Source organism: Barbus barbus (genome assembly GCF_936440315.1).
Source record: "Barbus barbus genome assembly, chromosome: 27".
In the NCBI taxonomy this organism is placed as follows: domain Eukaryota; kingdom Metazoa; phylum Chordata; class Actinopteri; order Cypriniformes; family Cyprinidae; genus Barbus; species Barbus barbus.
The window spans coordinates 29,402,120-29,418,098 of record NC_136755.1 but is presented as its reverse complement, the minus strand read 5'-3'; the positions used below and the strand labels follow the sequence as shown (position 1 = coordinate 29,418,098).

The 15,979-nt window shown below is 34.5% G+C and overlaps 1 pseudogene across 1 annotated transcript; it reads left to right on the top strand.

Annotated features, from left to right (window-relative positions):
• Positions 1 to 1,809: 1,809 nt before the first annotated feature.
• On the top strand, positions 1,810 to 15,673 carry LOC306847489 (zinc finger protein RFP-like; annotated as a pseudogene). Its single transcript has 12 exons — positions 1,810 to 1,882; positions 2,168 to 2,703; positions 2,812 to 2,915; positions 3,021 to 3,234; positions 3,318 to 3,456; positions 3,619 to 3,645; positions 4,168 to 4,335; positions 7,217 to 7,283; positions 7,977 to 8,228; positions 8,354 to 8,410; positions 15,265 to 15,516; positions 15,627 to 15,673. The product of its transcript is annotated as a zinc finger protein RFP-like (transcript).
• The last annotated feature ends 306 nt before the right edge of the window (positions 15,674 to 15,979 follow it).

Below are 15,979 nucleotides of genomic sequence, written 5' to 3'. Positions count from 1 at the left end.
ATGGAGGCACCAGCGCAATCAATTGCAATTTTTTTTCAATGGATACAACTTACGCCGTAATTTTTGCTCATAAAGGTAAGAGTAATACATCATTCGTAAAGGGTCTACTTTTATTTGTACAGTGCTTTTATCTTGAACAGGAGCGCTTCACAAAAATTAACCGAAAGACAGCGAATATATGCCTCACAGACATGATAAATACAGCTATGGACAGCTTTAAATTACTACTTAACGAAATAAATAAAAACAAAAACGATTTAATACAATCGTTATCCGTGAAGATGCACTTCTCTGCATGTAGGGGTATCTCTCCACCTTCAATACCATGACTGAGGTGAGACCCTTGAGCAAGAACCGAACCCCCAACTGCTCCCCGGGCACCGCAACAAAAATGACTGCCCACTGCTCCAGGTGTGTGTTCAAGGTGTGTGCACTCGGATGGGTTAAAAGCAGGGGTGCAACTGCACATTTTCTGAAGGGTATGCAAGATCATTGTTGGCGCCCCCATTTATTCTAGCCCCAACTCCTGCAGAAACTACTGCAAGTCAATGACCAAAAGTCAGTTAACTAGCTTGTGCATGGAAGGTTTACAAACTCATCAGGGGTGAAAAATGTGACATTGGTTTGATCCCATAAGCCTTTTCAATACCATAAGTGGAAAAAAGTGTATAATAAATTAATGTTTGAACTCATTAAAAATGTTATTCATATTATTTGTGATTATTCATAAAGTTTATTAAAGAAGATTTTCACAGAATGATTTTGGCAAATGGCGCCCCATGCACTGCATATAGCCTACTACATATTCTGTTTTTGTGCCACTGGTTAAAAGCAGAGCACAGTCACTTCACTTCACTCACTTAAATAAAGGTGACTTGACTTGGAATCAGATCATGAAGTGCCTGAAAATTCAGAGAAAGTGAATCTAACTTGAACAACAGCATGGATGCCTGTAATGATCAACCTCTTTAAACAACAGAATTTTTATTGAGCTGTTCAGAGATCCGTGTGGTCACTTCTTATACTCACAGGTAAGTTACAGAAATATAAGAGAGATTGTCCTGAAGAGGTTTTTAATGGAAACTAGATTGTATCTAGTTTATGTCAAACTGGAATAATTTGAACAGAACCAGGCTTAATCAAGTCAAACACTGCACTACTTTAGTTGTTTACTGCATTGAAATGGTATCAGAATTGTATTTAAAGTATGTCATTTGATTAGTATTACAGCAAAGTTTGGTGTTACTATCATTTTGTCACGTGACATTAAGATTCAAGAAACAGGAAGTTAATGAGCTGCAGGCAGAATGAACACAAACCTGCTACACCGCAGTTTAAAATCATGTTTATAATAAACAATATGAAAATGACTCTTGACCATATAATACATCTAATATGTGGAAAGATATCTATTTGTTGGAAGATAGCAGATAGCTATAAAACTTTACATGAGATTTAAACAATTTAAATAATTAAATGATTATGATCCAAATCAGTTTTAATTTTGAAAAACAGAAAATAACTTATTTAATAACTTGAATGTCACTTTCTTTCAGAGGGTGAGAAGAGTGAATAGTTGTTTACAAGAATGAAAGGACCGTATGCTCTTTGAAAATATCTAATGGAAAATAATAATCATATTAAGAATAAGTAACCCAAACTCAGACCTGTGAGGATTTCAGTCAAACCACAGTGATCAGATATACATTCAAACATATAGCAAATGGGTTGTTTCTTATCAGTCCATTGGTCATTATCTTATATTGTGAAATACAATGTTTGTTTTTGTTTTTTAAAGAGGGGAAAATAATGGCGGAATCTGCACCAACATCCAAAAAACGAAGAAAAACCAGGAGGCAGAGTATAGAAGAAGACCCTCCATGTACGTCAATAACACAAATAATAACTTACTGGATGAATGACTTACACTCTTCTTATATAGTAATATTGAAAATACCAGCTTCAGTATGTGCATTATGGGATTCTTTATAAACACTTGCTGATAATTTTCCTTCTCTGTCTCGATTGAAAATAGTAATCATGATTATTTCAATAATTCATACAAATACCTTTCAATCAAAAAGACTTTAAGATGATTACAAACTTGAATTGTGTGTCTGAAGTAGTAATCTGTGTGATTTATCATTGTCATTTACTTTCTTCCCAATAATGACATCCTCCAGTGGTCCACTGACTGAGGGGCTTCAGTGCTCTTTATGTCTAGATGTGTTCACTGGTCCAGTCTCGACTCCATGTGGACACAACTTCTGCAAGACGTGTCTGAATAAGTGCTGGGACAACAGCCAGACCTGCAGCTGTCCATACTGTAAAGAAAGATTCAAGCAAAGACCTGACCTCAAGATTAACACCACACACAGAGAGCTCGTAGATCACTATAAAAAGAAAACTCCTGCGAAAACAACTGAAGTTCTGGGTGACATCTGTGAGGAAAGAAAGCTGAAAGCCCTGAAATTGTGTCTGGTCTGTCAGAGCTCTTACTGTAAAACTCACCTGGAGCCTCATTTGAGAGTGGCACGTTTGAAGAAACACAAACTGATGGATCCTGTGAGTAATCTGGAGGACTATATATGTCAGAAACATGAGAGACCTCTGGAGCTGTTCTGTAGAGATGATCAGACCATCGTCTGTGTGTCCTGCACTGATGGAGATCACAAGAACCACAACACTGTGTCTCTAGAAGAGGTGAGAACTAAAGACTGTCCATAATAAAACATTTCACTTATGAATTAAAACTGTCATTATTTACTCACACTCATGTCATTCTATAAATTACATTTTCTCTGTTTATAGACTGAGTTGATGATCCAAGACACGCAGCAGATGATCCAGGACAGAATCAAGAAGATTCAAGACATCAAACATTCAGCAGAAGTCAGAAAAGTGAGTGCTTGTTAGTGGTTGCTTACTGGCACATTCATTTAGATATAATGTCCATAACCTGAACTGTGCAGGATGTAAACAACACCACTAATATTTTGTTGATTGACCTGATTGAGCAGAAAAACACAGAAGGAGAAAGCAGCCCTTATTGAGCTGTTCACTGATCTCATCCGCTCCATTGAGAGATGTCAGACTGAACTGCTGGAGGAACAGCAGAAAGCAGCAGAGAAACAGGAGCAATACCTGATTGAAGAGCTGGAGCAGGAGATCTCTGAGCTAAAGATGAGAAACTCTGAGCTGGAGCAGCTTTCACGGACTGAAGATGTCTTACAGGTCAGTGAACATCTCTCTGATCAATGATAATGCAGTATATAACACTCCCCATGCTGAAGTATTTCTCCTCTCTCCTGCTGTAGATTTACTCATCCCTGTGCAGCTCTACAAACACCAGGAACTGGCCTGAGATCAGTTTGAAGACTTGTGAGAATCTGGAGAGTCTGAAGACAGCTCTGAATCAACTGCAGCAAACTCTAGATGAGAAACTTCATCAAACAAGTACATCTATTCATACAGTACACTGATCAAATATAAACATGTTGTACACATACATAAGAATTGTACACAATTATTTTAATATAGCTTTAATGCTTGTCTGTAATTCCACTCATGAAATATCTCAAAGATCTGCTGATGTTTTATTGTCATGTGTCTCTGCAGAGCTGAAGTGGATGCAGCAGTGTGCAGGTACAGCACTAGATTACATTTATATACAGCTTCATTATTCATCACAATCTGATTAAGTGAAGTTATTAACATAATTTCGTGAGGAGTACACCCATCTAATCTTTCAATTAATATCCAAGTATAAAAGACAGCCTCTTACCACTTCCGTCGTTAGTTCTTCAGCATCCCTCCTCCTCTCCATCTCCTCCTTTTATGCATATTTAATTACTTATTTATTTATCTTTCTGTCTATAGGGGGCTATCAGAGATGGAGTAGAATAGTTTCTCTGAGCCCTCCATTGCAGACATCAAGCCACATCTGTTTACCACTAATGCTAAGATTAGGGCACACAAACTCGTGAAATCATTTTGAAACTACATTTCACTGCTGGTTATACTCTGTATAATTGTGTATGTGACAAATAAAAATCTTGAATCTTGAAAATCTTGAAATCTGGATTAAATATTATAAATATCAATATCACAAAATATCTACATTGTTCAGTTATGATTCATATTTTAAGTTTTTTTGTTTTTTCTCAGTGGATGTGACTCTGGATGCTGATACAGCTCATCCAAACCTCATCCTGTCTGATGATGGAAAACAAGTGAGACATTCGACAGAATCTCCCAGACAACCCGAAAAGATTTGATTGCCTTGTGAGTGTCCTGGGAAAGGAGGGATTCTCCTCTACCCTATCCTACAGAAAAGCATTAAAAACTGCTAGATCTGATTACTTTTCATCTCTTTTAGAAGAAAACAAACATAACCCCCGGTATTTATTCAATACAGTCACTAAATTAACGAAAAATAGCTATTTTCAGGTGTTGGCATTCCCCAAGAGCACAGCAGTAAAGACTTTATGAACTACTTTACTTCCAAGATCGATACTATCAGAGATAAAATTGTAACCATGCAACCGTCAGCTACAGTATCACATCAGATGTACTATAGATCCCCTGAGGAACAATTCCACTCATTCTCTACTATAGGAGAGGAAGAATTGTATAAATCTGTTAAATCATCTAAACCAACAACATGTATGTTAGACCCTATTCCATCTAAACTACTAAAAGAGATGCTTCCAGAAGTCATAGATCCTCTTTTGGATATTATTAACTCATCACTGTCATTAGGATATGTCCCCAAAACCTTCAAATTGGCTGTTATTAAGCCTCTCATTAAAAAAACACAACTTGCACAAATTATTTTTGTCGAAACAAAAACCATCAACAAACACTATCTCTCCCATCTATTCACCCTCACTTCTTAAAGGAAAACAAACATGCATGTGTGTGTTGGTGATATGTGAATTTATCCACACACAAATCACACTCCTCCTTCGTAGGAGGCACCAAATATTCCATGTTGGAAACTCTTGCTCACCTGTGTGTTACTTTCACTTTTATTTTCATTCAAATCCAAAAAAAGCTAAATGTGCTGTGATTTGCAAAGTTTTGACGCCCAGAACACAAGACTCAAGCAGAACTTTCACAATGTAAGTTTTCATGCTTTTAAATTCAGCTTGTGTGTTTTTGTGTTATCAAGTAGTTGTGTTGCTGTTTATGGAAAACTAAACCTGCTAGTTTTGTGATTATGATTATGGTTTTTATTAACAAAGTCATTGATAGATAATAATTAAATATATATAATCTCATATAATTATATTTTTTAACTGAATTTCGAAATGCTTGAGTTCAATCATACCATATTCATATTCAGTATTACACATGAATCCTTTATTTTATTGTCATTTATTTAAACATGCAAAAAATCTCTTTTAAAGAAGTGGTCTGGCTAAGATGCAGCAATAAATTTTCAGAAAAAACTAAAACATATATACAATTAAAAACATTTACAAATTGATTCTTCCTTTTACCGCATATTGATACATTTTTTAAAAGTGTTTGTTGACACCAAGGTCTGCAACTTGAAGATATGTTTTAAAGAGTTCCATTCATGAGTTCCAAGTTCAGTTCGTGCAGGAACCGAAAGAGTGTAAAAGTCCTGTGTGCACAGAGAATAAGCTCCAGGAGCTTTGAGTTGGGTGAGAGAACAGAGATATGAAGACAGTAGACTCAAAATGGATTTATAGATAAACATGTAATGCTTACATCTGCGTGTTGATAATGATGACTAACCAACTCAATTATACAAAGCACAATGATGGTTCTAACATCACATTTTAATATAAACCTAAGCGCACCATGATACAAAGTGTCCAAAGAACATAGAAGTTTGGTAGACACTGATTTAGACAGCGTCTCCATAATCTAGGACTGCCATAAATAGTTTTGTCCTTGATTGATAAACATGGGATTTAAAAGATGAGCCATCAAGCATAAAACCGAGATATTTATATCCTGTCACTACTTCAATTATAGTACCCTGTGAGGTTTTGAGTGATTTGCGACTTGCATCTTCGATCTTGAAAATAACACAGCTTTAGTTTTGGTCACGTTCAAAGTCAGGTTTAGGCCTTTGTTGCACATCAAAAGCACTCTGTAGTGAGGACACAGCTTGGTGTAATATTGTTGCACTACAATAAATCTGCTCACTATTGATAGATTCAATAATCTTAGACAAAATACAAAGTTCAGAAATCGGCCTAGTTATTCAGAAATATCTCCTCCTTTTAACAATGAGATAACAAAGGCAGATTTACATATCTTTGGAAATTAATTTAACCTGTTAACCTTCGCCCCCATTGTGGGCCTCACAGGTGAAAATAACCTAAATTAAAATGATAACAGTTCGTGACAAAGTGTGCTACACAAACAAATTAGGTATCTTTGGAAAGAAGACACTCTAGGCTTTACTATCCATCATCCAGAGTTGATAATGTTCAAAAAGATAAAAAGTTATAGACACTGACGTGCCTTGAAAAATGTTTTTCCACACTGAATGTTTTTTTATTTCATATACAAATACATGAAATAAGTCCAAATAAGGGCAAAACAGGAAACTCAACAGGAACACATATGTGACACACAGTACATCTATTACGTAATTGTCTAAAACAAAGCCAATCAGATAGAAGATCGGAATGCATTGCTCTAGCCCAAGCAACATCACTCATGACTCAAATCTGATCATGCAGGAAAGAACCAAGGGCTATCTTGAACCTTTACACAATACATTTTAAAATGTTTATTAATGATAAAGAGCCCTTCATAAAAATAATTTCAGGCAAACAAGTTCTTCTCCCAATCAAGTTGAGCAAGGTCCTGAACAAAACCTTGTTCACTAAACTGAGCCTTATAATTAACCGAGCTTTGGTCTTGGATATCCCAAAAAAAAGAAGTGATTTCTAACTATTGCAACAGCAGTAATCACTAACATTAAGCACATAAACGGATGTTGTTGAATATTTATAAGGTGCATTAGTTCAAATTAAAGTGATGATTTATCAGATTTTAATCATGATTTATTACAGAAAACATTCAGATTATAGTTTCATGTTTTCTTATTGGACATTTTTATCATGCAAGATCCACATTTTTCAAATTTTCAGACAGAATTGTTTATCAACCAGGAAAGCATTTTATCTCTGCATATGTGTTTGTGATGCGTGTCTGTCACATAAATCAGCTCTTCTACATTCTTGTCAGGTTTTCCAATCTTCTGCTTCTGCTGTTATGCTTTATCAGTTACAGCGGTCAGTATCTTTTTATTTTTATTTTTTATAAATTGTAACAAATTGGAAAACGTGGAACAGCTGTTATTTTTGGCTCCTTATTGCCTTGATTTATACGTATACTTTGTCACAGAGAATAGAAAAAGCATTTTTGTTTTGCAGTATTGATATTTTGTATCTACATTTGCAGGAACCACCCTTATACCTGTGATAGGGAAAAAGGGAGGAAACACCATCCTATCATGTAAATTTGACCACACAGATTTCTGATATTGTTTTAAGCAGCCTATCAAGAAACATCCCTATTTGTGAGAACGAAGACAGAGAATGGCAGAGTATTTAAAACAAGAAACTGTGACATTATTCTAATGGATTTGAAACTGAGTGAAATACATTTTAAGAATCTATTACAAAACTGCTCAGTCCAAGCGACAAATCAGGACGCACCAACTTCAAATTCATGGTAAAATCAAAACTGATCAAACCATCAGCATGTGCTTTCTGGATTTTCTAATAATGTTAACAATATAATAATGTTGGCATTTCATGCAAGGCTGTAAACAGAGGCAATAATCAGGTTACTGGATTCCTATAAAGGCTTTTCAGTGGCTGATTTTTTTCTTAAAAACATCACATTTGGTGCCCAATGCTAAATATACGCCTTTATGGCCTTGATTGATAATGATGATTATAATGCTTTGTGTTTCTCCTCAGATGAGATTTCTGTGAAAATCGGTGAGGAGCTGAAGTTAGATGTTCTCTTACCCAATGCTGATAAAGTGCAGCATCAACCCAAAAGCAGCACAGCATGGACAAATGTTTGGAAGAGAAGCAGCGGGGTTCATAGTAATCTAATGTCTAACACTGATGGAAACCTCATCATTAAAGAGTTTACAGCCAGTGATGCAGGATCATACAGAGTTCTGGACTTTGAAAGAAACATCTTGATCACAGTAACAGTCACAGGTGAATCTCAGTGCTTATGCAAAAATATATTATTTTTAATAGCAGACAGCTGAGGTTTATTCATCATGATTTGCAAATTGATGCTAAACTGTGTGACTCAATATCAATTTCAATATCCTCTCCAGAATCTAGTACAGAATCAAAGGGAAAACTGAACTATGTAGATGATGACAAACCTAATGGTAAGTAAAATAAGGAGGCAATTAACTGCCTTACAAAGAAAGTTAATCCTTGAGTTTAAAAAGGAAATTACTTTTTTAAAAATTGTATTCTTTTCCTATCTTCCCTTTCTAGTTGTTTGGTTTTGGACTTCAACTGTTGTATTGCCTGCATGTATATGTTTTTGGTTCTGGTGGTTCTTGAACTGTTTTCGGTTCCTGACATCAAGAAATGTCTGCTTCTGAAAGCGGAACATGATTCATACCAAGAGGTCCCGATGCAATAAACAGTCAAGTCACCTTTATTTATACAGCGCTTTTAACAATACAGATTGTGTCAAAGCACTTAACAGTATCAGATTAGAGGATAGAGTGTCAGTAATGTATTAAACACTCAATTTTCAGTTAAAGGCATTTCATTATTGAGTTCAGTGATGTCATTGTCTAGCTCAGCTTAGTTTAAATAGTATCTGTGAAATCAAATTGACGATAATCACTAGAAATGAAGTGTTAACAGAACATCTAACAACGTCACTGGTTAGTTAAAATTTGCTTTCAGAGCCAAAAGACCTGCAGAGAATTCTTTGAAAATGTTTGCAATATTTATTTAAATTTACAATACATTTGAACTGCATCACAGAGTCTTGTAAGAATGGCTTTCCTGCTAAGACAGGACTCAAGATGAGATAAAACAACAAAACTGCAGAGAAGATCACATACACTGGCTGAGAAAACTTAAAAGATGAGCTGGAAACAATAACTATATGAGCTAGAATTAATACATTAATTCCATATATATATATATATATATAATAAATGTATTATTTGTAATAACAAGATTTATAGATGGTAGCAAATGTTAAATGTGAAACTTGACCATTTGCTGTCTTTGCCTGAACCTATAGATCATATAGTAAGCATTATGGGAAAATATGTAGCTGTGGCCAGGAAATATTTTTTAAGGTTTTAAAAGATGTGGTGCAAACATTGAGTATTGCCCAACAATCAAGAGAGAAACATCTAAAAAAAACCCAGAAACTTCAGATTGTTCCAAACAGAGCAGGAGGGTTATTTTGTGACATGAATAGAAATTGATCATAATTGTTGGTGAAGACTAAATTACATCTACAACTGATGGTATATTTTAAGGTTATCAAGTATCATACACCCCGTTTCTTCTTTGAAAAGTTTGTATATGTGCATTTTAGACATAAATAATAAAAATGTATAATAATTTGTTGCATTTATATAGTGCTTTTCTAGACACTCAAAGCGCTTTACAATGTGAGGGGGGGTCTCCTCAACCACCACCAGACATGACTATAAAACACGTCAAGTCAATAAAGCTCAACTCATTTTAACATATCCACAAACAAATTTGATGAGACTGTGCTTTATCAAGGTTCTGCTGCTTGAAATATGGTTCCCATAAACATAAGATCAAGTAAAAGTGCATATTTGTTCAAAAGACTATGTAAAGATATGCTTACAAAAATGTAGGTGTATGTTGTATATTTGATATATTTGTATATTTCTTCTATATTACCTCGCTGTAAATGTAAAGTTTCTGATTATTAAATATATGCAAATCTGGGTTGTCATGTGTTAATGTATCCTGGTTTATGATGTCAGTGATTGTTTTTGCAGCTTAATTTTAGCAAATGCTTTTCTTGAATGCTTAAACATTATATGAGTCCACATGAGACTAATTCTGAGTAAAGTTACATCACTCTTTTAACTCACATTATAACAGAAATCAGACACCATTTGAATTTGCAAGCCTTTGTAAAGAACATTTATAGGGTAAATACTATTAATTAATCAAAAGCATGTGCATAGAGCTTAACTTGTATAAAACATGGAATATTTATGATCATAGACTCAAATCACTGCATTGTAAGCCAAGTGTCTAAACTAATGTAGACTACATGCAACAGGCTATTAACAACTACATGAGGAAATCATGAGGATTTTTAATGCAATAAATCTAGACAGGGATGCAAAACTTGAAATGGCATAATGCTCTTGAAAGAATGTGGAAAGACTTTGTGTTTTAGTTTCTGTATTATGATCTAATGATACGATTTAAATGATTGCATGTTTCAAACTCGGAATTTAGAAACCACCTTTCTTCAGATACTGTAAGTCATGCAAAATATTCAGCTCTAACAGCTTATCTGAGATCAGAATTTACTGTCTGCTTCATCATCATCTCGAGGAAACAGGAAACAGGCCTTGCTCAAAATTAAAAGTCAGAGTGTTCAAGTTAATTATTATCATATGCAAATGATTCAACAAATAATCATGTCAAATCAGAATCATTTTCCCACAGCTCAATGTGCTACAGGACAATAATGATCCATCACACTGCCCTTTAGAAGGTGCCAAATATTCTATGTTCACCTCTGTTATTTTAACTGAAACCTTGCTAAACATTCAGTGGTTTACAAACTTTTGACATCTGAAGATAAGAATCATGCAAAATGTTCACTATCTATGTTTTCATGCTTCTGAATATTAATCCAGCTTTTGTGTACATTTAAATGTATTCAACCTTTATTTAACCAGGCAAGTTAATTAAGAACAAGTTCTTATTTTCAATAACAGCCTAGCAAATATTATTATAAAATTAGGAGCTACATGGCTAAATCAGTACAAACTCATTCATGCGCTGATATTACATTGATGCAATGTAGCACTTTCTTTTAAAAAGTATTCTTTAAATTCGTTGTACATGTAGTCAGAGAACATTGTAATGTGAAGAGTGGACAGGTAGAAGACACCTGAAGTGTTTCATAATTAAAACAGGATAATGTCGAGAACATGACATGCTCTTTTGTATATGAGTTAATAAATCCAGAAGATGGCAACAGTCCAACCCTGAGCATGCAAGCAGTCACCTAAAGAAGAGGAAGTGCTCACCTGTGAGATGTGTTCTTTACCTGTCACCACTCCCTAAACTAAGAGATTTACCACATTCTGACACTCAGATCAAAACACTCATACAGCGTTTTACCATGTAAGTTTTTATGCTTTTAAATATAAAGCTTCTGTATTTTTGTGTTATTATACCAATAGTTTTGCTTCTGTTTGGTAAAACTAAACCTACTGATGAGGAAATTTGTCAACATATTTATGCTGAATGTCTCTTACTGCAGTTATGATGATAAAGACTGTTGTCTGGTAGAGAGGAAAGGAAGTTCATAAACTTTCGTGTCCATTGGACATTTGGGTTTCATTTTGAGCCTTGAGGAATACATTGGAATCATTAATAAAGATTCAGATAATAGGCCTAGTTTACTCCGGAAAGAGTTTTTTTCCCCCACTGTATTAATAAACTCTTTGTGACGCGTGTCTGTGTCTCATAACATCTCTTCTGTATTCTCATCAGGTTCAAATGCTTGGATCTTCTTCTGCTGCTGTTTTGTTTTGTCTATCAAAGCGGTCAGTGACATTTTTGTTAACAAACTGAAACTCTTCAGGTAAAGTTATCAAATCTAGTTAAATGTTTATCTGTTGCACCGCAGCCAAGTGTCTCGTCTCTATGGTCAAGTGTGGCATTGACCCAACAACGTATTTATCCAAGAACGCTATACACATTGAATCAGTCTTAAATGGTTAACTGTTCAAAGGACAGACATTGCAAGCTTTGTTTTCCTGCCCTGAACTCACTATTTAAACTCATTAAAAAGATAGTTCATCATGAAACATTTGTCATCATTTACTCACCCTCAAGTTGTTTCAAACCTGTATGAGATAAAAGATGTTTTGAAGACTTTTTAACCAAACAGTTGGTCCCCGTTGAACTGTTTGATTACACTAATATTGTTCACAATATCTTCTTTAATGTTCAACAGAGGAGAGAAACTCATACAGGTTTGGAACTTGAGGCAGAGTAGATGATCACAGAAACTATCACTTAAAGCATTCTATCGATTGCTTTGTTCTGAAATAGACACTTAAACCCTTTTTCGTCTTCGACTCAGTTTGCTTATATAGCCTATATAATGGTAATATAATTGACGTTTGCACCGTGTCTACACCAGACGCGAGATTATAGACAGCACAGACAGCTCAGACACAGCTGATTGATGGCATCTACTGTCTTTTGTCGCATTGCGTCGCTCGCGTCTGATGATGTAGACACATTGTTTTTGAGTGTGTCACAGCATCTACAGATAAAGCCTCAATAAACCCGCAGAGCGAACACTCAATCTTGATAACGGTCCAACTCTGACCAATAAGAGGACAGGTTTACTCGCATCGCATGTGACCTGCATAAACACATTCTAGTAGGAAATGTTACCTTGTGAAAGCGAACCGAAACAAAAAGAAAATGCACCACTGTAACAAATCAAGCATTAAAAACAATAAGTGAAATACTACTTTAAATTGTTGTTGTTTTTCCCTAAAAAAAAAAAAAAAAAACAGTTGTGTTTAATTTAATTACAATTTTGTTTTTCTGAGCAAAAAATAAATATTGTTCCCTGATTTACAGAAGACACCCACTAAAATGTCATTTAGTGAGTCTAACAATCTTGTAAGGCATATTTACAACAAAAATCAATGTATGACATATTAAAAGACGAATTACTTTCACCCCAAATACTATTAGTTGTAATTTGACATTTTTAAAATTTACCACATCAATGTGACAAAATGCTATTGTCATGTCAATGAAGGTTGTTAAGGACTATTTTTAAGTCCTTAAAACAAAATATTGATGACAAATGATATAAAAATAGATACAATAAAACAAATCAAATCAGGGCAAATGCATTAAAGAGAATTACCAAAAATGTTACATAAATGTCCAGATAGGGCACCCTGATACCCTCTGAAAAACACATGCATTATTTTCAGTGTCAACAGTCAAATGCATAAAATGCTCACCGAGTAAAAATATTTACTCCACGAACATGGAAAAAAGCCATAATTAGGCATTTAGCTGTAGTCTGCAGCGATGCGTTCTTTTCTCAGCCTCGATGATAAAACACTGCAAGTTGTTATAGGATATTTTGTCAGATTTTCATGCTCTTATAATCGCAAAAATTGTGCGTTTACATTTCATCTCCGTTATCGTGAAACCTACGACATTCAACAAAAGGGTCTTTCAATGGAAATGTCCATTTATCTGTCCCTAGCCTTTACAGAAATATTACACTTGAAAAACACTTTAGGGTTACAATTTCTTTATATTTTAAAATGAAACAATATGTTATTTGAACAATTACACCTTCTTGAGCCATCAATGCGTCAATATTTGTTTTTAATTAATTATAAAGACTTCCAAGCTCCACAAAACTGCTCGTCCCCACAGCCATGTACAGAGGGAAAGTGCTTTATTTTGAGGTCAAAAACAGGATTTTCTACCATTTAAAGTACAATAATGTATTCATAACTATCAAAATATGATATAAATGGCATAATAAAACACAATGCTGAATAAATATTATAAAATATATAATGAAAACAGTGGTCCACTGGAGTTGTGTCACTGGTGTTAACGTTTAACAAAAAATCACGTATTTTGTCATAAAAATCACACTGATGACATCACTTGACTTCCTCCTTCCTATTTTCTAAACATCTATGAAAAAAGGCCATGTTATGTCCGCTGTTTCTTTTCAGTTATTATAAATTTTCTCATTTATCTCATGATTTCATATGAAGCTTTTAGTTGAATTCACTACTAGTCTCCTACTTTATTGTTAGGGAATAATAAAAAAAAAAAAAACTATAATACAAATGGATTAAACTACTTAATTTAGTGAGTATACCATGATTGACAACATGTACCTTGGAGCAGACATTTTGTAAAATGCATTTTTCACATAAAATAAATAAAACATATCTCCTTATTTCATGCATTTTCATTATTTTTCTTTAACTCTGACTACATGTACTGAAAAAAAGAGAAATAATATTTAATAAAAATGTTTAATATTGCTAAAGAAGGTAACACCAGTGACAAAAAAAAATAGTATTGAAATAATTGCACAAAAAAGCTAAATAAATTTAAGCTGTCATTTAGATGTATTCATAAAGTCAAAAGGTAATCTAATAATGTGGTCTAAGTTTAAATGTAAGAAAAATAAATTTTACCAAAAGTGGATGTTTCTGTAGAATGATCCTTACAGTCATTTCTAATTATGCTAAATATTGGAGAAACTACACCATCATAGTTGTTGAATCCACTTGAATGTGTGGAGAAATGTCTTGAGCAAAAGAAAAGCTGACTAATATTTTATGATTATCTTGATTACAGAGAATAAACAGAAACACCACTTATCTTCTTGATTCTTTGTATGGAATAAATCTGTATTTGCAGGAAACCCCCTTATATCTGTGAGAGGAAAAAAAGGAGGAAGCGTCACACTGCCATGTCAATTTAAGGCCAAAAAGATTTCTGATATTAGTTTAAACAGTCTGTCAAAAAACATCCCTGTTTGTCAGAAGAAAAAATGTAGTGGACGAGTATTTAAACAAGGAAGCTGTGACATCATCATCAAGGATCTGAGCTTCAGTGATGCTGGGATGTATATTTTGCATGTCTATTACCATAATGATCAGACAGAGCTGGAGCGACAGATCAGGACATACCAACTTCATATTCATGGTAAAGTCAAAACTGATCAAACCATCAGAATGTGATTTCTGGTTTTCCTTTAGTAATTGTGTTGATATTACATGTAACCAGCAAAGACTCTAAATTAGACAAGCTTAATATTTAGATTAGTGGTCAGGCTTTTCAATAGCGGATTTTTAAAAATGATTACATTTGGTCTTCCAATGCTGAATAAAATGATTTTGGCTTTGATTGATTGACACCATTATAATAAAATGTTTGGAAAAAGTGTTTTTCTGTTTCTCCTCAGATGAGATTTCTGTGAAAACAGGTGAGGAGCTGAAGTTGAATGTTTTGTTGTTAAATGCTGATAAAGTGCACCATCAGAATAAAACCAGCACAGAGTGGAAGGAGGTTTGGGGCAGAAGTGATGGGGTCTGGAGTGATCGACTGACCAACAGAGATGGGAATTTGGTCATTAATGAGTTTGCAGCCAGTGACGAGGGAACATACATAGTTCTGGACTCTGAACGACAACTCTTGATCACAGTGACTGTTAAAGGTGAGAGAAGCTCAGAGAATATGTGGAAACAATATTCTTGTTTATTATGAGTTTTTCCTCATTCAAACTGCAAACTGAACTGTATTATTACCTTTTATTATCTTCTACAGCATCTGGCTCAGCGAGAAAACACAAAGGTAACACAGAAGAACAGTAAAGCGAGAGGCATTGAGAGCTTTAAAAACATTTCAACAACGAGTTTAACAATGCAAATTGGGATTTGTGCTCTCTCCTCAGCTCCCCGCCTTCCTGCTCCAGGACACTGGAGTTTATTAAAGAAACTAACTGTGTTTTTTGTTATTTGGGGGATTATAGTGGTTCTGACAATTCTGATAGTGTTTTGGGTTGCTTCGATTGAACCGATATCTGCAGGTTTTTTGTAAACTGCCTTCACAGCCAACAGATCTTCAGAGGATTCTATCAACATATTTCTGCAATATATTTTTAATTTTCAGTACATGTG